This window comes from Neolamprologus multifasciatus, chromosome 3, assembly GCF_963576455.1.
Source record: "Neolamprologus multifasciatus chromosome 3, fNeoMul1.2, whole genome shotgun sequence".
NCBI classification, from domain to species: domain Eukaryota; kingdom Metazoa; phylum Chordata; class Actinopteri; order Cichliformes; family Cichlidae; genus Neolamprologus; species Neolamprologus multifasciatus.
This window is the reverse complement of record NC_140441.1, coordinates 44233639-44256922: the sequence shown is the minus strand read 5'-3', so window position 1 is coordinate 44256922 and position 23284 is coordinate 44233639. Positions and strand designations below refer to the sequence as shown.

Below are 23284 nucleotides of genomic sequence, written 5' to 3'. Positions count from 1 at the left end.
ATATTTGGGGTATTTAGAGGAAGATAAAAAATACGCTACAGGGGAAATATAGATAACTGGTCACCTCCAATGCAATGCTGTGATTCATAGTAAAAAAAAAAAAGCCCCAGTCAATTATTGAATATAATGATCATGCTTCTAATAAGTTATATTTTTATTGTAAAACCTTTTGATCAAGAAAGTATTTGAAAAGTTCGAGATACTGGATTTCTCAATTTTATGAGCTACAAGCCTAGAAACACTTCACTGAATGTGTAAACAATATACTTTATATAATGTTTACCTTTAGTCAGTAATTTTTTTGATTTATAAGTGGATATAAGCTACCAACCTCCAAAAACATTTTGCATGTCACTGTTCAGTAATATACATAAAGCTAATATCTTTCTTTTAGTTGGTGTCTGACCTGCAGCCCACACCCCAATTCCCTCCTCAGAGGCCTCTCCCCTTGAGCCCTACCAGAGCAGTCTCCCCCCAAGTGACTCCAGTCCAGACCTCACTCTCCAAAGCCCCTCCAGGCCTACTGGTCATGATGCCCTCAGCAGCAGGACCTAAACCTGTGGGCAAAGTCTCTGCCATCCCACCTTTGAGAGCTATCAGGTGGGTTAACACAATTATTTTTCCCACTGTACGTGACTCTGCAGAATCATTATTTGTTCATTTCTTTATATACAGGCCATTTATAAGTGAACAAACTTACAATCAGCGGCTCAGTCTCTAATTTGTATCCAGTTTTATTTTATTGGAAAGACTGAATGTCAACCAGAAAATTCTGCGAAGAAACGAATCACAAAAAAAAGTTTTAAATTGATTTGCATGAAATAGGAAACTGAACTCCCATTGAACATTTTAAAAAAGCATTATAATTTTTTTCTGTAAAACATTTTTACAATAAAAACTTTGTAGGGGTTGTAGAGGGATCAAATACCCACCCCTACAACCCCAAAAATGTTTACAGAAAAACTTTGAACATTTTAAAAAAGCATTAATGGGAGTTCAGTAGGACGTATTTCCAAGCAGATTAAATCTAGTTATTTGTACCAAAAGGACAGTGTTACTGAAATAGAATCCAATTAAAATGCAGTGTAATGTGTGTGTGCACACCGATGTGCACATGTATGTTCATGGCAATAAAGGGACATTGTTGCTCTGTGACTGTTAGATTTCTGTACAGGACTCAGTCCATCCAAATTTAATTTACTCACAGGACTAATTATGAGGATTTTTCTGCTTTGACAGAGGAGCAAACTAACTTAACCACAATGATTAAGTGGTCAAGTGGTTGTGCAAATAGACCTTGCAGACTAACACAAGTGTAATTGTTGGGGGATGGTCAAATTTACCCAGTTAATTTTTAGGGTTTTGTTTTGTTTTTGCTAATGTCCGTCTATAAAAATGCATTTTGTACTGACTTATGTTTTGTTTACAGTTTGTTTCGTGTCACGTGGTATTGTTTATTATATCCACCAAAGAGATCTCGTCATTCCTGAGTAGGGATGGGTACCGGTATCTGGTGCCATGATGGCACCGGTTCTGACATAAACGGTAGTAACCAGACCGAAAAGCAGCGCACATTTCGGTGCTTTATTTCTGTGCTTTTTTTTTCCTGAGATGTCATACACTTTGGATTCCAGCCAATCATTTTACCTTTGCAAGCGTAGTAGGCGGGCCCAGGTACGTACATTCTTTTAGAGCAGAGCTACAGATTAAAAACGCCCAAGGTGCAGCGGTCAAAAGTCTGGCTGTACTTCACAGCAAAAGATGCAAACTCAGCAGCCTGCAACAAGTGCTTTAAGGTGATGCTGTGCAAAGGAGGTAACACCTCGAATCTGATGAAACACCTGGCGACGCATAGCGTTTTTTTTAAAAGCAGAGAAATGCACCGTATTTGATAGCTTGCTGCAAGACCGAGTGCATCTACTGCGGGTGTGGTGCCTGTTATCGGTCCCGGAGTTTGCAGCATCCCCCAAAAACCTGAAGAGGAGAGTCCTGGCCCCTAGCCCTGCCAGTGTAGCAGAAATGATGACGGATGATGATGGCAGCAGCAGCCGTTCTTCTCTGCGTGAGTAGCTTAATGTTGTTCGTGTGTAATTTACGTTGAGTAGGCTAACCGCGTTATTATATTAATGCATGTAAGGTGAACTAGCAAACACCGTCATAGCTACATGCGGCTGTCTTCTTGTTTGATGGCAGATACTCCCTTCACCCTGGCCAAAAAAGCTAAAATGACCAAAGAAAAAGTGGAAAACAGCTAAACATGAGAGGTTTTTGGACAAAGTTGGTGTTTTTTCCCCCATTGTTTAAGCACTGCTTCCAGCCAAGAGTGATACCATATATGCCCCATAGCTGCAGAAAAAGCTAACATTGTTATCTTTTTACAAAAAAACAGCTAAACATGAGAAGTTTGTGGACAAAGTTTGTGTTCTTCATTCTTTAAGCACCGGTTTGAGCACCGTTTAAGCACCGGCACCGTTTTAAAAGTACTGGTTTGGTACTGGTATTGGATAAAACCTAAACGATACCCATCCCTATTCCTGAGGTGTCCTGAAAGCTTGAAAATAAGTTGAAAAATAGTTTACTATGAGTCACCTCATCTATACTTCCAGGTTTTCTAATTTATTCTATCATAAGAGCAATGTTTGAGGTCTAAATTCAGAAATACTGGCACATGAGTTGATAGGAAAGCTAATGACACAGCAGCTTTTTATCAACACTGTTTACATGCTGGAGAGGTAGATGAGGCCTGCAGGACACACATGGGTGGTTTTTCTTGATTTAAATTTGTTTTCCTATCATAAAATTACATAAAATATTTTTTACAAAACTATCAAGGTTTATTTTTCTCCTTTTTTAACTTTCATGAATCTAAAATAAAGATTTTGTGGAAATATTACAAAGGATTTTTCTCTCTTTTGTCTGCTTGTAAGATCTGTTTCACGAATTCCCATGGCCCTCAAACTTATGCAGAGACAAAATCTACTTCTGTTTCAGCCTAATCCAAATGTAGTGTAGATGGCTTTTATACTACCCCTATCTGTATATAATCTCCTCCTATTGCACTTACTTCTCTTGCACTTCTGATTAGATGCAAATTGTATTTCGTTACCCTGTATTTATACATGTGTAATGCCAATAAAGTTGAATCCTAATCCTAAAGATCAGAGCTTAATAAACAGGAAAGTTGGTTGTTTTCCTAATGTGGTAGACTGTTAACACTGAGGTCTTTTGTCACATCGTGAGATGTGTAACCATGCCAAAGTTCAACAAAAGAAAATACAATGTAGTGTTTCTCATGTTTACACATTTCTCATTGGATCAGGTAATTATTTTAAACTGCTGATGGTAGTCAGGTGTCATTTAGGCTTAGCAGCAGAAGAGGACATAGCAAGATGACATATTTATAACCACTGCTGTCAAAGCTTTATTTCAGGAAAAGTTAATAGAATCCCATTGAAAAAGTGTATGAATACAGAGTTTTATATCTTAGGGTGTAAGGTCTTTGGCTAGTCCATTGAGCTCCAGTCTTTTGAGAAGTATTAGTAGTAGGGTCTACTTAAAAAGGAAATGGATAGAAAAATATAGGTATAAGACAATATCAAGGACAGGATTATGAAGATGTCAGCGTTTGAGCTTGAAGAGCATCATAGGCATAGCAACACAGAATGTTAGAATAGTGATGAAGAAAAGATGTGGGTTTGAATCTCAAGTTACTATGAATAAAAATTAAAATCAATCAAAAATTTCAAAGTTAAATCAAAAGTAATTTATATTATTTCAGACTTTCTTTCAAATCAAGTTCAGAGTACCAGTGACATTAGCTCTGAGGAAAAAACAGTTGAAGTTAAATGTTGGCAGACTCACAACTTGCAGTGAGTCTGCCAATTTGGTAGAGTGGATTGCAGCCAGGTGATGTTGTGTTGAGGATTAGGGGCCATCCTCCAGGTGGAGGACGGCCCATCCCCGTAAGTATTTTGTAACCTGGGTTGTCGGTGTTGTCTGCCGTGAGGCATCAAGGTCCATCCACCTACTGTATGTGTCAAATTAATTTTTTTTTAAACAAATAATAGTTGTTTTTTTTTAAGAAAAAGGTTATCAGTTGAATTTCAAATAAAAATAAATCATAATTTTAAACTTTTTTTCTGAATTCTATAGTATTTATGCATAAATTTGTTTGTCTGTGCCTTGTTTAAATAATTACAGCTATCTTTATTAAGTTGAACAAAAACAACTGATGTCACTGAGTCAATGCGTTTCACGCCATTATAATGGTGAGAAACGCATGTATACATGCACTTGCAATGGGTTATAAGCAAACTTTCTCAACTAAAGAAAACCAATGTGAATAATTAGAAGCGTTAATTGAGACTTACATAAATCTGCTTCCTCAGTCAAGGTATAAATCAGTACAAGGAAGGAAATGTTTGTTTACACAATGCTTGTACCCACTTACACCTAATCAAAGGTGCTATATCCAAGCTCATATATGCACAAGGGGTCTAGTAGAGTGCATGTTTGTTGTTTAAGAGAGTCATTTTCAGTGCCTTCGGAATACACTTTGATTCATGCCAAGAAGATGCCTTCAATTCCAACAAACCACAGACAAGGACTTGAACATGTCATGGTCAAATTACTACATTCTACACTGTATTTGTGTCCGGTATATTAAAGAATCATACAATATGATGTAATAAACATTTTTTTATTCATTGCTGGTATATTGAGACTGATGCATCTCACATCTTCATTTCTAATTCTACTTGGAGTATCTTGTTTTTCATTTCATGCTCCTCCTTTAGATACTTCAACTTGTGTTAATGAAATTCAATAGCCAGCTTTTCATTCATCGTAAGTCTGTGTCGCTGTCTCGTTTAATGTGTTCATTTGATCATATGAACTGTTCCTGTGAGCAGTGCTGGCACACATCATAGCTTCTGAGGAAGCTATGCCTTGCAACTCTGCAGTTCTGTCCATTTCACTTCCACCTACACACAAGAACAGTTCATATGATCAAATGAACACATTAAACGAGACAGCTGTTGATGAAAAACAATAATCTGAAATGAGAGAATAGCTAAATCAATGCACTAATATACTCAAATCAGGTGTGCTTGATCCCTCATCTGAACTGTCTAGATGGCCATTATAGGATATGTTCGCCAAAGGTTGTTGGTTCTCTATTATTCCTGTCAGCAATTCACTCAACTGCTCAGTGTCCTTATTTGCAGGTCTTTCACCAGTCTTAAACCTCTCTCTTCAGGTTTCTGCAACAGTCTTTTTTAGATTTTTTTTTTATATTTGTCCACAAAACTTGTATAACATAAAATATGAAATGAAAACCCTTTAACATCACATAACAGTAACAGAAGTAGGGCCGCTAACACGGTTACATAAAGTTAACAATCCTTACCTAAAGTTGGTGAATTACCCTGTAAAAATTTGTTCATTGCACTGAACTCATTACAGATGGATTGCCAATAAAAAGAAACTGATTCATCTCTGATAATATTTAATATGATCAGTCTGTCATAATGTTAAAATCAGCTGGAGATGCACTGATTACAACTCCTTTTCCAAAAAAAGCTGAGGCACAGTAAAATGGAGATAAAAACCAAATGCAATTCACAGTGAACAACACATCATGAAGCTTTAATTAGAAGCAAAACCAAGACTGTAGAATGTAATCCCGTCTGATTTCAGAATCCCTTTTCTATTCGGAGTAACCATGTTCAGACCTCATCTCAAGGGCGTAGATTTGGCATGGACGGAAGGGACGTGTCCCCACCAATAATTTGATCTCTTCGAGTAAAGTAAAAAAACCCCGATCCGTCAGCGGAGCAGAAAGAGTTAAATTACGTTCTCTACTGGAGTCCAACGTCATATGACAAATATGGCCAATGTGATTGGCTGTGCCTTTCAGGGAGCTCTGTTTAGTTTTAGCAGCGGCAAGCCTGCGCTGCGAGGAGGAGAGGAGGACGGCAGCAAAGAGGAAGAACCTGGATATAAGAAAGTATTTTTCAAAGAAACCTGTAAGTCACTTAAACTCAAGTTCACTCATAAAATGTGTCACAATAACGTTACAGGCTATGCTAGGCTTTGGCCCACATCAGTCTAAAATTGTATGTAACCATGAATAACGTGTTTTGGAAACTAACTGCACAACATGCAGCACTATTAGTTATCTCAGTCTCAGAGCAGCATTTCTAATTTTGATTGAAGCTGTCGGAGAAAACGGCAGCCTCGAGCGAGCCAGGATATTAGTTTACAGAGGCTGTTAAAAATAGGTCTAACATTAAAATGTTGATGACACAATAATTTCATCCTAATGGCACTGACATATTCATAGGGTTAATTTTTGAGACAAAATATCATGAGGTAGTCACGATTTTGCAAATATTCCACCTTGTAGTGCAGTTTGCACAACTTGTTTTAAAAATGCACTCACCCTACAAACATTACTGACGAGTCAAGATCTGCACAAATTGACAGACACACTGAAGCAGCTACACATTTTATTCTTATTGTCATGTATGTCCTATTTGTCAGCTGACAGAAGAACCAACACAAAGCTCAGAGAGCAATGGTGACACAAGATCACAGGTGAAATTGGATGATGACTTGTTGGTTCATGACTGTATCTGAAGCACATGTGTGACTGCATGTATTTGGAATGTCTCACTGTTATTTATCAGGTGACAGAGGCAGCTCTGCCATGTTGTAGCTCGGACAGAGGTGAAGAGGCGAGGTCACAGGTGACTGGCTGATGATTTGGTGCTGTAGATTAACTAGTATTTATTATCATGACAATTGTCAGGCTGCTTTTAGTCATCCCAGTATCCTCAGTTGAGGCTGAAAGAAGCTTCAGTGCTCTCAGAAGATTAAAAACATGGCTAAAGTCAACAATGACTCAAATGAGATTAAACAATGCTGCTGTATGTCCACCAGGAGAAACTGGACAGTATAGATGTAAAACCAATATGCCAGCAGTTTATCTCAGTTAACGAGAGGAGCAGGCATGTGTTTGGCTGCTTCACATAGTGGACATTGAGTTGTTGTGTGGGGACACCAGTAGTATTAATGTCTGTTGCTGTAACAGTAGCTCATGCTTAGAATAAAAAATCCCAACTCATTGATTTGATCGGGGCAATAGTGTGGCTAAAATGTTGCATAATTTTGCTGAGAGATCTTTTACTTTGTGGTAATCTTGGATGGACATAAACCACCAGGTCATTCAGTGTTCCCTTAGTGCTAATGTATCAGAGATGTTGGTGTAATGTAACTGAAGTAATGTTGTTAAGTCCTTGAACTCATATTTGTTTATTGTCATGACTGTATTTCAGGGCTGGACTGGCCATCAGGCATACCGGGCATTTGCCCAGTGGGCCGCTCGTGATTTTTTGTTTTTATGGGCCAATGGGGGTTTCTTCCTTTTCTTTTTTTAATGATATAAATGAATGGTGGTGGATTGGCCAGTTGGTCATGATCGACTCTGGGCTGGACCAATTACAGCCGAGGAGGTCAAACTTTAAAGTTAAGGTGAAAAGGAACGCGATTTGTCCCGTACTACTTCAGCTAGAAAGTTGCTAATTCAATCATGAAACTGATCAATGATCAGCTGATCGGCTTTTCTCTCTGCGCCAGAAAGAGGAAACCAGCGGAGGCCGTATTAAACAACAGCAGCACGTTTAAGCTTGATCAGCTGTTGTTAGCATTTATTTAATATTAATTTCTAGTATCAGCTGATGTTTGCTGGAGCCACAGCTGTAAAGCTGCTGGTCATGATGTTGGTTTGGATATGTGGTGAGAGGGAAACATGAAGATGAAACCAGGAGATGTCCTTACTGAATAATCAGAGCTGAACAGGTGATGGACAAACAGGTTTACCTTTTAGGTGACATGGATGAGTTGAAGGGAAGTTGTGAACTGTTTCTGAGAGACAAATAACACCAGGATCCTTTTCTAAGTATTCAATTCAATTCAATTCAATTTTATTTATATAGCGCCAAATCACAACAAAAGTCGCCTCAAGGCGCTTCATAGATACAGAGAAAAACCCAACAATCATATGACCCCCTATGAGCAAGCACTTTGGCGACAGTGGGAAGGAAAAACTCCCTTTTAACAGGAAGAAACCTCCGGCAGAACCAGGCTCAGGGAGGGGCGGCCATCTGCTGCGACCGGTTGGGGTGAGAGAAGGAAGACAGGATGAAAGACATGCTGTGGAGAGAGACAGAGATTAATAACAGATACGATTCAATACAGAGAGGTCTGTTAACACATAGTGAGTGAGAAAGGTGACTGGAAAGGAAAAACTCAATGCATCATGGGAATCCCCCGGCAGCCTACATCTATTGCAGCATAACTAAGGGAGGATTCAGGGTCACCTGGTCCAGCCCTAACTATATGCCTTAGCAAAAAGGAAAGTTTTAAGCCTAATCTTAAAAGTAGAGATAGTGTCTGTCTCCCGAATCCAAACTGGAAGCTGGTTCCACAGAAGAGGGGCCTGAAAACTGAAGGCTCTCCCTCCCATTCTACTTTTAAATACTCTAGGAACAACAAGTAGGCCTGCAGAGCGGGAGCGAAGTGCTCTAATAGGGTGATATGGTACTACAAGGTCATTAAGATAAGATGGGGCCTGATTATTTAAGACCTTGTATGTGAGGAGCAGGATTTTGAATTCAATTCTGGATTTAACAGGAAGCCAATGAAGGGAAGCCAAAACAGGAGAAATATGCTCTCTCGTTCTAGTCCCTGTCAGTACTCTTGCTGCAGCATTTTGGATTAACTGAAGGCTTTTCAGTGAGTTTTTTGGACATCCTGATAATAATGAATTGCAGTAGTCCAGCCTGGAAGTAATAAATGCATGAACTAGTTTTTCAGCGTCACTCTGAGACAGGATATTTCTAATTTTAGAGATGTTGCGCAAATGGAAGAACGCAGTCTTACATATTTGTTTAATATGTGCGTTGAAGGACATATCCTGGTCAAAAATGACTCCAAGGTTCCTCACAGTGTTACTGGAGGCCAAGGTAATGCCATCCAGAGTAAGAATCTGGTTAGATACCATATTTCTAAGCTTTTCAGCGCCGAGTACAATGACCTCAGTTTTATCTGAGTTAAGAAGCAGAAAGTTAGTGGCCATCCAAGTCTTTATGTCTTTAAGACATTCCTGCAGTTTAACTAATTGGTGTGTGTTATCTGGCTTCATGGACAGATAGAGCTGGGTGTCATCTGCATAGCAGTGAAAATGTATGCTATGTCTTCTAATGATGCTGCCTAGGGGAAGCATGTATAATGTAAACAGAATTGGTCCTAGCACTGAACCCTGTGGAACTCCATAATTAACCTCAGTGTGTGAAGAGGACTCTCCATTTACATGCACAAATTGGAGTCTATTAGATAGATATGATACAAACCACTGCAGTGCAATACCTGTAATACCTACAGCATGTTCTAATCGCTCTAATAGGATATTATGGTCAACAGTATCGAATGCTGCACTAAGGTCAAGAAGGACAAGCACAGAGATGAGTCCACTGTCAGAGGCCATAAGAAGATCATTTGTAACCTTCACTAAAGCTGTTTCTGTGCTGTGATGAACTCTGAAACCTGACTGAAACTCTTCCAATAAACCATTCCTCTGCAGATGATCTGTTAGCTGTTTGACAACTACTCTTTCAAGGATTTTTGATATGAAAGGAAGGTTGGAGATTGGCCTATAATTAGCTAAGACTGCTGGGTCTAGAGATGGCTTTTTGAGTAAAGGTTTAACTGCAGCCACCTTGAAGGCCTGTGGTACATAGCCGATTATTAGAGATAGGTTGATCATATATAAGATCGAAGAATTAATCAATGGCAGGACTTCTTTGAGCAGTTTTGTAGGAATTGGGTCTAAAAGACACGTTGATGGTTTGGAGGAAGTAATTATTGAAGTTAACTCAGAAAGATCGATTGGAAAAAAAAGAGTCTAACTTAACATCAATGGAACTAAGAGTAGCTGTAGATAATATTACATCTGTGGGATGATTATTGGTAATTTTTTCTCTAATGATAAAAATTTTATTTGTGAAGAAGTTCATGAAGTCATCACTAGTTAACGTTAAAGGGATGGTTGGCTCAAAAGAGCTCTGACTTTTTGTCAGCCTGGCTACAGTGCTGAAGAGAAACCTGGGGTTGTTCTTATTTTCTTCAATTAGTGATGAGTAGTAAGCTGTTCTGGCTTTGCGGAGGGCTTTCTTATAAAGCAACAAACTATTTCTCCAGGCTAAATGATGATCCTCTAAATTTGTGACACGCCATTTCCTCTCCAGATCACGAGTCATCTGCTTTAGGGTACGTGTTTGAGAATTATACCACGGGGTCAGGTACTTCTGATTAGAGACCTTAGTTTTCACCGGAGCTACAGTATCCAGAGTCGTACGTAGTGAGGAGGTGAAATTATTAACAAGATAATCGACCTCTGTTGGGGTAGCGTTCAGATAGCTGCTCTGCTCTGTGTTGGTACAGGGCATTGACGATGATAACAGAGGCTGGATTATATTCTTAAACTTAGTTACAGCGCTTTCAGAAAGACATCTACTTTGATAAAGTCCACTCTCCACTGCTGCGTAATCAATTATTGTAAATGTAAATGTTATCAAGAAATGATCAGACAGGAGAGGGTTTTCAGGAAACACTGTTAAATGTTCAGTTTCTATGCCATATGTTAAAACAAGATCTAGAGTGTGATTAAAGTGGTGGGTGGGTTCTTTTACATTTTGAGAGAAACCAGTTGAGTCTAACAACAGATTAAATGCCATGTTGAGGCTGTCATTTTTAGCATCAACATGGATGTTAAAATCACCCACAATAATTATTTTATCTGAGCTCAGAACTAAATTAGATATAAAGTCTGAGAAATCAGACAGAAACTCTGTGTAAGGCCCAGGTGGACGATAGATGATAACAAGTAAGACTGGTTTCTGAGTTTCACAGCTGGGGTGGACAATGCTAAGCATCAGGCTTTCAAATGAATTAAAAGTCTGTCTTGGTCTTTCATTAATTAATAGACTGGTGTGAAAAATTGCAGCCACACCGCCCCCTCGACCTGTGCTTCGAGATTTCTGGTAGTTAGAATGACTCGGGGGTGTTGATTCATTTAAACTAACATACTCATCCTGCTGCAACCAGGTTTCTGTAAGGCAGAGTAAATCAATTTGTTGATCAATTATTAAGTCATGTACTAACAGAGACTTGGAGGAGAGAGACCTAATGTTTAATAATCCACATTTCACTGTTTTACTCTTTGGTTCAGATGTGGATACTGTATTGTTCTTTCTTTGTAAATGTTTAAGTTGTTTGTTGCTGGTTTTTAGTTTGTTTTTTGTCTTTTTGGAAGCAGACACAGTCTCTATGGAGATGGGTTTTTGGGGGGGTAGCAGGAGGAGAGAAGCTGCAGAGAGGCGTGTAAGACTGCAACTCTGCTTCCTGGTCCCAACTCTGGATAGTCATGTTTTGAGGGGTTTAATAAATTTGTCCATATTTCTAGAAATGAGAGCTGCTCCATCCAAAGTGGGATGGATGCCGTCTCTCCTAACAAGACCAGGTTTCCTCCAGAAGGTTTGCCAATTATCTAAGAAGCCCACATCGTTTCTGGGACACCACTCAGACAGCCAGCAATTTAAGGAGAACATGCGGCTAAACATGTCACTCCTGGTCTGATTGGGGAGGGGACCAGAGAAAACTACAGAGTCCGACATTGTTTTGGCAAAGTTGCACACCGATTCAATATTGATTTTAGTGACCTCCGATTGGCGTAACCGGGTGTCATTACTGCCGACGTGAATTATGATTTTATTGAATTTACGTTTACCCTTAGCCAGCAGTTTTAAATTTCCTTCAATGTTGCCTGCTCTGGCCCCTGGAAGACAATTGACTATGGTTGCCGGTGTCTCTAGCTTCACATGTCTGAGAACAGAATCACCAATTACCAGAGTTTGACCCCCAGCGGGTGTGTCACCGAGTGGGGAAAAACGGTTAGACACATGAACGGGTTGGTGGTGTACCTGGGGCTTCTGTTTAGGACTACGCTTCCTCCTCACTGTTACCCAGCCGCCCTCTTTCCCCAGCTGCTTGGGATTTGCCGGGGAACAGCTAGCGGGGCCTACGCTATCTTCGGCTGCACCAGCTACAGGGGCCTGGCTAGCTAAGGGTGAGAGCAGGGTGCAAAGCCGAGTCTCCAGATCAGTAATCCTGGCCTCCAGAGCTGCAAATATGCTACATTTGTTACAGATATCATTACTGCTAAAGGAGGCCGAGGAGTAACTAAACATCTGACACAATGAGCAAGAAAGTGCAGAAGGGACAGGTGAAGTAGCCATGGTGCTAACGGGTCGGCTACGAGCTAAGCTAGCGAAACAGTACAGAGACAGTGAGTGAATACTTGAATACTTGAATACTATAAATTAGGTAGTGAGTACACAGAAAGTGTGCTTCGGATGAAGCACGTAGCTGACAGCTGGTAACTGTGCAGGGGCGGGTCTAGCAAAGCTTTGCCAGGGGGCCAGGTAGGCCATTAACAGGGAAAGGGGGGCACAAAGAAATACTTTTCTTTCTTATTCTCATTTAAAATGTCTCGCTTTTAACAAATAATTATCTGAATCTTTCAACCAATGTTTTCATCTGATGTAAAATGTATAGAAATCCATTATTATATTCAGTAAATATTAAGTCTAGTTAGTATATACCCTAGTAAGTTATAGTATTCTTTACTTTGTTAAGGTACCATCTGTGCAGTTTGCAATTCTGTTGAAGAAAGATGTTGAATCTATTTAATTACTGGAGAAAAATAATAGATTTATGTGAATTTGTTTTATACATGCATTAAATTTAAATCTGTTTTGTTAGTTAAGCATCTTGAGGCAGAGGGTGGGGGAGTGATTCCTACTTTTTTTCTTTTCTTTTTTTGCTGGGAGTTGGCAACCCTTTTAGTTATAGGTATATGTAATTATAAATTAGGTGTTACTGTTTAGAATACCAGAATAGGGAAGGTGGTGTAGGTTTAAGCTTATTATAAAGGCTTTAAAGGATTTATGACTTTTCCTATAATACCATGGTGGGCCGGTCACTAGTCAAAATGCCGATATTTTGTCCCAGTCCAGCCCTGCTGAATTTGAAGTTATTTTTATTTTTGTATGATACCTGATTTATATTGAATATGCCTGAAGTAAACTAAAGTCTAAAATACTTAGTCATTTGTTTAATTGTAATTTAGCATTATATAACTCACATATAAAACTATCAATTGTAATTTTAAATGGTTTAAAAGCATGTAGAATAGCATATGTAGGCAAGTACATTTCTCCTTTTGTTATCAAGAAGCAAAGACAAAAAGAAAAAAAAAAACCTGAATCATTCGTCCCCACCAATGCCAAAACGAAATCTACGCCCTTGCCTCATCTGATCCTATAGCTAAAATTTGTTCAGATTAATTCCGGCAAACTCAGACTTAAACTCTAAAGAAAGTCTTTGTGGCAACAAGAACAGGAATATTTTCAAACAGGTGTGCACAGGTGAGCTCAGCTGTAATTAATGGCAAGTATTCTGCATGGGTGTGGGTGTGCAGGGCTCATATTTAATTTACATAAGACCACACTCCAAATAAAATAAAGATGGCAACCCATTTCCATGGAGATTCCTTTAATCTCATAGTTTTTTCTGAAACGTTTTAAAACAAGGCCCTGATGAACAAACCTTGACCTGTCGGCGAACAGGGTTAGTTCAGTTTGGCTTGACTGTGGGGTACAGGGCATCCTGGAATAAGCTAGGAGTTAGTCTCCTTACCGTGTTGAACGGTATCTGCGCTTTTTTGGACACTTTAAATTGAGTTAGGGACTTTAGAGATGAGGCCAGATACAGTTAGAGTCTGATACTGGTTAATTGATTACAAAAAAGTTGGACTTTCTTTGGTTGGACCCGTTATCTTAAATTTGCCAAAATTGTTAGGCGCTAAAACTTTCAGGCCTGAGAGTGATTGTAAATATAAGACGTCTTTGTAAACATAAGATAGAGAGTTGAGTGTGAAACGAGGCTGTGTGTGACAACAGCGCGCTGCAGCGCTGCAAGCTATTTTTAGACGGTGTGTGAACATGCAAATGAGGTGGCTGCTGTGAAGCCCACAGAGGACTTCCTGTTTAGTGTGTTATTGGGTTTTATAAGTATGATTTGCAAACAATGATACATGCCTGCAATTAAAACGCTGATTTTGCTGATTATAATATTACAAATAAAGTTTTGAATGACTACGGTGAATGTTTAATGTTTGGCTGGGTTTTGATATAGGAGAGACTGCTTTGCAGCTGCTGGGGGTGAGTGACCGGAAATTTGCATGCCCATAAAAGGCAACTGCCTGACTGTGTGAACTATGCACCAAGAGAGAGAGTAAAATCTAGGCAGATGAACCAAATGGATGTTGTAAGAAAAATAGTAAATGAATGTTTTAGTCTCTTAATACAGGTGGATTTCTCTCAACCTGGAGACCTGAGTACAGCGGCAAAAGGATAGATTAACAAAATTGGGACGACAGACAGGCTCAAAATAAAATAAAATAATAAAATAAAAAACAAAATAATAAAATAGAATTTTACAGCTTGGCCTCTCACTTTGTCCCCACCCGAAAAAGAAGCTTAAAGGACATCTTCTCCTCCAGTTATCGGTTACCATCACTGGAAATTTTCAGGCAAGTTTTTCACTGAATTGTTTTTGGCACCATGTGTCCCTGAATCTCACAAGCAAGCTCTAATTCCTGGCTGAAGACATGGAATGCTGTTATTTAAGGTGGGAAATCCAAATTTGGGAAACAAAATTAAAAACACACACAACTAGAGAAATGCCTTGTTTGAGAAAAAGTTAAAATAACCCACCCACAAACGCACACACACGCAATAAAAAAACAGCTTACACTCATGAACACGTGAAGATTTTCCAGCAAGGTTAAAGCAGCGAAACTTAACATACACCTGTTGTTAAATGATAAAGTTTATCCACTACTAACAAATAAACTCTCTGGGTTGCAGGACAACAACTTGACTTCAAAAAGAAAGACACTGGTATGACCAACCAGTGATGAAACAACAAATTTAGTGGTTAAAAGAGTCAAATTGTGACATGACATGATTAATACAAGTGAATGTTGAATGAAAATAAATGAAATAAAATTCCTTTTTTGAGTTATTAAACATGATTTTAAGAATTTTAACATGTACCTGTGTTGTCCTGTCAACTTGGTGGGTTATGAGTTGATTATATAGTGAGAAAAAACAAAAAAAAGGGGGGGGAGAAGGCTGACACAGGGCCTGGCCCCTCTCTGAATAACACAGCCAGAACAACATAATTTTCCTGTTCGTCTGTTTTTGTTTTGTTTTTGTTTTTTCTCTTTATGCTTAATTACAGGCTGCTTTGTCGCCCCGGAAAGCCGAGGCTGACCTGGACTCCTGCTCTCCCCTCTACCATCTTTGCTCTCCCCTCTACCATCTTTGATGTGACCCTGACCAAATGCTACAGCAGCTGGACCCACAACAACAGCCTGACAATGTCAACAGTGCTGCAGGAAAGCGATCTCATGCAGCGGAGACGGAGAACGTTAAATCCAAGGCCCGTTTCACTACACGGGGGAGATTTCCAGACAGCTTTAACTGACAGAGCTGTGACAAGACGCCTATTAAGCCCGGGTGAAAAGTGAGGCCGAGCAAGAGAATGCTGACCTTAACAACTCTGCATTAAAACTGTGCAGGACAGTGACGGACCAACACGGATGATCGGGCAGCAAAAAGGGCGTGCCAGAGACAGGAGTAACTGAGGTCAGAAGGCACCTCAGATTGGACAAAAGCAGCAGAAGAACATAAGCTGAAGGCACAGGTGTCGGGGCTCGGTCAGGAGCTGACCTCTGAGAAGAGCCGAACAGCAGAGCTGCAGAAGGCCATGGAGCAAAGCAAGGAAAACATCAATAAACTTCAATCTGACGTGTACGGAAAAGACTCTGAGGTTTCTGCCCTCAGTAAGAGCTCAAGGCATCAGAGCAGAAACTGAGCATGGCTCAGGAGGAGCTGGCTGCTAATCGAATCCATTAGTCAGGCTTAGAGTCCCAGATATAGGACTTGAAATCAGGCCGGAGCTTGCTGGACCAGGAGGTTGCCAAACTTGACGAGAAGCTCCAACAGCAGGAGCAAACCCTGAAGGAGCTACAGAAGCAAAAAGGGTCAAGTTAACGAGGAGCTGGACAAGGAGAAGATGCAGGACACTGGAGAAAAGGACTGCCTCAACTGGGGCCAGAACCAGTATGGACAGAACTTTGGGCAGCAGCACCAATGGACCCAAACGGACTGAAAAGGAGGAGGGCAGGACCCCAGGGGCTTCAGGCCATGGTTTACCCAGAACACCAGAACAGGAAAGTGATGAACACAAACACACACAAGCACACACATCTACATACACTGACTCAGAATCAAGAGAAACACACATACGAACACAATATGCACTCGTTGATTGACTGAGAAATGACACACACACACGCACACAAATCGAAATGCTGATTCAATTCATTGAGAAGTGATCCACACACACACACACACACACACACACGTTTGTGCAATGAAGAGTGATACACACACGCTGATGCAATGAGGAGTGCTTTACTAACAAATGCTATGCTGATACGCAAAATGCGGCACACAAACGTCCAAATACAGAATCTGTTACAACAACAAGAAGCCATTGATTGTTGATTGGTTAAATGCATTTCATGTCACCCAGAGGGCATTTGTGTAGATTTAGGGGACAGGGTCTAAAGCAGTTTGGTTATGAAAACAATGTCTGTGAGTGATGTCTGTTTATGGCTCAAGGCCTCGACTGAATTGTTTACTGTGCTTCACACAGCCTGATAAGGAGCAGTGGTACAGAGTGAAAATGATGAATTAACGGTGTGAGCCTTATTTCGGAGCGCCACATTTTTGTGATTGAGATTTAATTGAAGGAGGAACATACTGAAAAAAAAATAGAAAAGGGGGCCAGCCCTTGGATTTACGTAAGCATCCCACGTGTATTTAACACAATTACCTCAAGCTTTAAAGATCTGTACAAAATTCAGCAACTCAATTTGTTCTCATTGAGATGACACGATACAATCTAGTAAGAGCGGTTAGTTGTTGAACTCACAATTCACAAGACCGCATAAGATTTCAAACTGCAGAAAAATCATTGGAGTTATAAGAGGCAGACAACGACACACACTCCAAATGCATGCTATTGCTATTTATTGTGGATTAACCTGTCAAGGGCAAGCACAAAATAATTCTGCCTCAAATACAGGAAATCATAGCTTCCCTGTATTTCCTACATTGTTGGCATGCTGGTGAGTGCTGTTGCTACACAGTAAGAAGGTCCTGGGTGCAAGTCCACAGTCTGGCTAGTTTGCAGTGGTTTCTCTCTGGGTATTCTGGTTTCCTGCCACATTGAAAAGTCACGCAGCTATTAGAGTTAGGTTAATTGATGATTCTAAATTATCCGTGAATGTAAGTGTAAATGGTTGTTTATTTCTATGTGATAGACTGGTGAACTGTCCAGGGTGCACCCTGCCTCGTAACCTATCACTTTAGGGTTATTTCCCCAGCCCTCCTGCAACCAGGATAAAGATAGGAGGGGTGGTAGTTGGTGTAGACCCATTCAATTTTTATGGTAACCAGAATCTAGACTTTGTTGAACCGTATGCAATATGAAAACAACATGTAGTATTTAAGGGACCAAGGAGAATTTGGATAAAAGTTATTGAATAGTGTTGAAATAAAATGACAGAATTGTGAAGGATTAAAATATTCCAGGAGCTCAACTTACTCCATCTGAACATGTCTTAATCGTGTAATATGAACACAAAATGCACAGGTTTACTAAATATGAAAAGGTTGTGTTGATTTAACTCAGTTGTTTAAGTTTTTACCAAAACATTTGTGTGCAACTAGTGTCCACTATTGAATCAAATAAGTCCAACGTGTTTTTTGTCAGTGCAAAAACAAGTTACGGTACCTGTATGCTTACACAATATTGTCCCGGGACGGAGGAAAACTTTCTGGTGAAGTTTTGGTTGATTTTGGGTTTTGCTTAACACTAGGTTGATTTCATCAGTGAGGTTTGGATTGTTTTCTTTCTCTAAGAGAGAGAAAGATGGTTTTATGCTTGGACATGTTTCTAACGGGCCCCAGTATTTGTTATTATATGAGTATTTTATTGGTTACGTTTGTTTTTGCTTTTGTTACAGTGCACTGAAATAAGAACATCTGAGAGGAGTGATCCACCAGTGGTGATATTTTGGTATTTTGTGAGTTCCTGATTTAATAAATCAGCTCTTTAATCCAGGCCTGAGAGATTGAACTTTAAAGCGCTATAAAATATTCTTACTAGAAACAGTCGCAAAGTGTTTTTCTCCATGATTATAATGGGCTCTGGAGAAATTCACTTATATGGGACATTGATCACATGAGAAGTCCTGAGCCTAAAAGGATTGCAGCGAGTCAATCCAGTCAAAAAACAAACAAACAAGGAACTGTTTTTCTTTAAAATGATGACGTCATCTTGCTGGTGATGGAGGCTCGAATAGGTTGCGTGTGAGACTCCATTATCAGCAATATTTGGCATGAATGTGTGTGAATGTATGCATGTGACTGGACTGTGATGGACTGACGACTAAAAGTTTTAACTGACTTGATACTGAGACAAAAACGCTACCGACTTTAGGATTAGTAAATGTCCACAAACAATTCACCCAGCCTGTAAAAGAAGGGTGGATGTTTTGTCTCGCTTTGTTTTGTTTTTGCAGGAACAGAAGGATGACAGAGACTAAAGGGGGAGGCTGTAGCTTCACATGAGTGTGAACTGCAGACTTAACCCTTTGGTTGCTAATTTTGAGTTACTGATGTTTGCATCAAGAAAATTGTGTTTTATTAGCTGTGTTTCGATTAATGTATCACATTATATTGTTGGGAAAGTTAAATGCTAAAGTGAAGGGAAGCTTTGATTTCACTCATGACTGAACATGTTATTATTAACCATAGCAGGCCACTGTAAAAAAGTCAATTAACTTTTATAGAGAAAAAAAAAAGCCAAAAAACTCTATTGATGTCTATGAATAACAGGGGAATGATAGACTTGTCACATTCAAAATAGAGATATGTAATGACAAACACTGGTCCATGTCATTTAGGTTCTCCATTGAAATAGTCAATAATTTAGAAAAGTAGGATAGAACCGACAGGGGCATGTGCTGAGATGTGGTGCTGCACAAGAACAAGAGCAAAATAAAGAAAAATTATTGTGTTTAGCTTTGAAAAATTAAAATTAATTAATTAATGAATTAAAACATAGATGCCCCTGCTGTGGTCAGTAAGGGAAAAACAGGGGGAAATAAAATTGAAAAGAGGCATTTATAAACGTTTATGTGTGAAGTTTATAAATGGGATAAAAAGGGGGTGTTTTACTGTTATTTTAGCATCAGCATTATTGTTACATCAGAATCATATAACAAGCATTGCATTAAACATTTATTGAAGCTATTGACATTACATTAACATTTGTATTACAGTGATTGTTATAACCTCATGTTAATCTTCTATTTACAGGTGTCAAAAGTAGTCAACAAGTTCATGTGGAAGTGAAGTTCATATTAATACAGGTTTTGTTTGTAGACAATTGTGAAGATGCAGGCTCTGGGCGGAGCCAGGAGTTGAACAGATCTAACATGACAATTAAATTGATTTTATTCCCTAACACAGGATAACAAGACTGGAGCAACGACACTGGATAGGAGAAAGTCTGATACTTTCTAAGATATGAGGTCATTAACCTTTTCTTTTAATTTTCTAGCTCCGTTGAATTGACACATGGGAATGTGTCAAAAAGGGGGGGGAAGTTGAGTTTTAACATCAAACAAGGGTTATATGAACATTTTTATGACTTCATTTGTGTTTTAATAACTTAGGTATGGTAAAACCTAAGCTAATAATGACCCAAAAGGGTTCCAGATTTTTTAGAGAACCCGTGAGAAGCATGAATCATTATTTTCATGTTTAAGCATTAATTATTGAAATGAACTGAATAGCGTTTAGAAGATAAAATGCCTGTGTTCACGAGAAGCTGAGTACCACACTGGAGAGGAAACCGTGGGACGGTAGGCGGAAGGAAAACACATGATTTTTGTGAAAAGGGGGGGGGACACATGTTAGAATTAGAAATGGCTAATTTGTTTTTGATGTCTTTTATTAGAATGAGTGGTTTTAATCATTTTTATACATACCTTGCAAATGTGCTTATAATGAGTTGGCACTCTGTCTTTTGAAGGTCATAAGCTTCGTTCGGCGATAGTCCGGACTGATAAAGTGTAGGAAATGCCAGTGCAGCGGGCTAAATGCAAACACGCTTACACACACATACACTAAATTAGAATAAGTCCTCTAAACCAATTCTGAACCACCAAAAGATCAGTACAACATTAGATTGTTAGAGCTAGGAAGAGAGGTGTTTTGGTTTTCTGTCGCTTACAGAGAAAGGAACAGACACCAGACGAGGTCACAGATATACGAGGATCCTTCGCAGCAGAGACAGACACGGTGACTGCTGAAACATCAACTGGGTTCAAGTGTCATGGCATTTTGGGCTCCAGCTAGTCACCTCAAAAGGATGGATCCCATAAACACAGCAATAACCATGAAGGGGTTGACGGAAATCCAGGAACACCAGACCAACGAGGTTCGAGAGGCTCTTGGTCAAAAAGGGGAACACAGCTGTGACCCCAGAATACACAGATTATTGTTTGAAATCGGGGCAGAATAATCCCCTGATCTGTGCAACGACTGAAGGGTTGTCTAACCCCTGAGGTTGAAGAAGAGCAGAGGATCACCCGACTGGAAGACACTGGTGCCTACAGCAATAAAATAAAGGCTAAAAGCTCCTCGGACAGAGGTTCTAGTCTGAGTACGTTTGAAGGGTATAAGGTAGCACCGAAATAAAGCTGTGGGAGAACTGGGGAGTGATGGGAGTATCATCTGTACCTACTGTTGTTGTTGTAATAATAGTTTTTCTTGCATCTGAACTGCGCAAACACAGAGGTCATCTCACATATGGTTCACCCAACAGGGGGACAAAGGGCCTCAGGAGTAAGAAGAAATGAACCCAGCAACACTGGATTGCAGGGTGTAAGTGAGCTCTTTAAGTCTAAAGAGCTCATCAGGGGGAATTGTTGGATTAAAATATTATTTTATGCCATGTTAGACCCCTAATTAAAGATTGTGAATTATTATGTAGTTTTAGTTTGCATTATTCTCCTGAATTAGAAGAAGGTGATAACTGTTACATTGGTTAAACTGATCTGCATTATATTAGACTGTTGATTTATTGTGAATGAATTATATTGTTTTATGATGCATTATACTGCTGAGTTATAAGAAATACTGTTCCAGAAAGTCATCGCCTTATTTGTCTGTGTAGAAGAGAACAGAGCATACTGTTTCAGAGTTCATCACAGCACAGAAACAGCTTTAGTGAAGGTTACAAATGATCTTCTTATGGCCTCTGACAGTGGACTCATCTCTGTGCTTGTCCTGCTAGACCTTAGTGCAGCATTCGATACTGTTGACCATAATATCCTATTAGAGCAATTAGAACATGCTGTAGGTATTACAGGTACTGCACTGCAGTGGTTTGTATCATGTCTATCTAATAGACTCCAATTTGTGCATGTAAATGGAGTCCTCTTCACACACTGAGGTTAATTATGGAGTTCCACAGGGTTCAGTGCTAGGACCAATTCTGTTTACATTATACATGCTTCCCTTAGGCAGCATCATTAGAAGACATAGCATACATTTTCACTGCTATGCAGATGACACCCAGCTCTATCTGTCCATGAAGCCAGATAACACACACCAATTAGTTAAACTGCAGGAATGTCTTAAAGACATAAAGACCTGGATGGCCGCTAACTTTCTGCTTCTTAATTCAGATAAAACTGAGGTTATTGTACTTGGCCCTGAAAAGCTTAGAAATATGGTATCTAGATTCTTACTCTGGATGGCATTACCTTGGCCTCCAGTAACACTGTGAGGAACCTTGGAGTCATTTTTGACCAGGACATGTCCTTCAACGGACATATTAAACAAATATGTAAGACTGCGTTCTTCCATTTGCGCAACATCTCTAAAATTAGAAATATCCTGTCTCAGAGTGACGCTGAAAAACTAGTTCATGCATTTATTACTTCCAGGCTGGACTACTGCAATTCATTATTATCAGGATGTCCAAAAAACTCACTGAAAAGCCTTCAGCTAATCCAAAATGCTGCAGCAAGAGTCCTGACAGGGACTAGAAAGAGAGTAAGTAAGTAAAATTTATTTATATAGCACATTTCACTGATAAAAATCACAAAGTGCTTTACAATAAGATCAGACATACAAGTTAAAATTAATTAAAAGCCCGTTTGTATAAAAATGTCTTCAGCTGCTTTTTAAAGGAGTCAGTAGAGTCTAGACAGCGTAAGGACAACGGCAGAAAGTTCCACAGCCTAGGTGCCAGTGCCTGAAAAGCCTGATCCCCACGTGTTTTAAACCTAGTACGTGGGACCACCAGTAGCCTCTGACCTGAGGACCTAAGTGCTCGGGATGAAGCATGAGGTTTCAACAGGTCAGAGATATACTGGGGAGCTTCACCGTGCAGAGCTCTAAAAGTTACAACTAAAATTTTAAAATGAACCCTAAAATTTACAGACAACCGATGAAGAGAAGCCAAAACTGGAGTAATGTGTGACCTCTTATTTGTACCAGTTAAAAGCCTTGCCGCTGCATTCTGTACAGACTGAAGGTGATCCAGAGCTGATTTGTTGAGACACGTAAAAAGACCGTTACAATAATCCAAACGAGAAGAAATAAAAGCATGAATAATCATCTCAAGTTCTGCCTTTGACACCAGTAGTCTGAGTTTAGAAATGTTTCTTAGATGATAAAAACAGTTCCAGACAAGTTGTTTAGAGTGTTTCTCAAGAGACATTGAACTGTCAAATATAACACCTAAGTTTCTGAGACTCGACTGAAATGAAGGGTCTAAAAAACTGATATGCTGCCTAATTTCTGAGAGCATGTGATCAGGTGCAATAATCAAAGTTTCTGTTTTATCTGCATTTAACTGAAGGAAATTGTCATTTAACCATTGTTTGATTTCTGACAGACAATTATTTAAACAAGACAATTTATACAACTCAGAAGCTTTGAAAGAA

The 23284-nt window shown here is 39.4% G+C and overlaps 1 long non-coding RNA gene across 1 annotated transcript; it reads left to right on the top strand.

Annotated features, from left to right (window-relative positions):
* The first annotated feature begins 717 nt into the window (after positions 1-717).
* Positions 718-23284, top strand: LOC146523341 (uncharacterized). Its single transcript, XR_014870535.1, has 2 exons — positions 718-6026; positions 6544-23284. It is a non-coding gene; the product is annotated as an uncharacterized LOC146523341 (long non-coding RNA).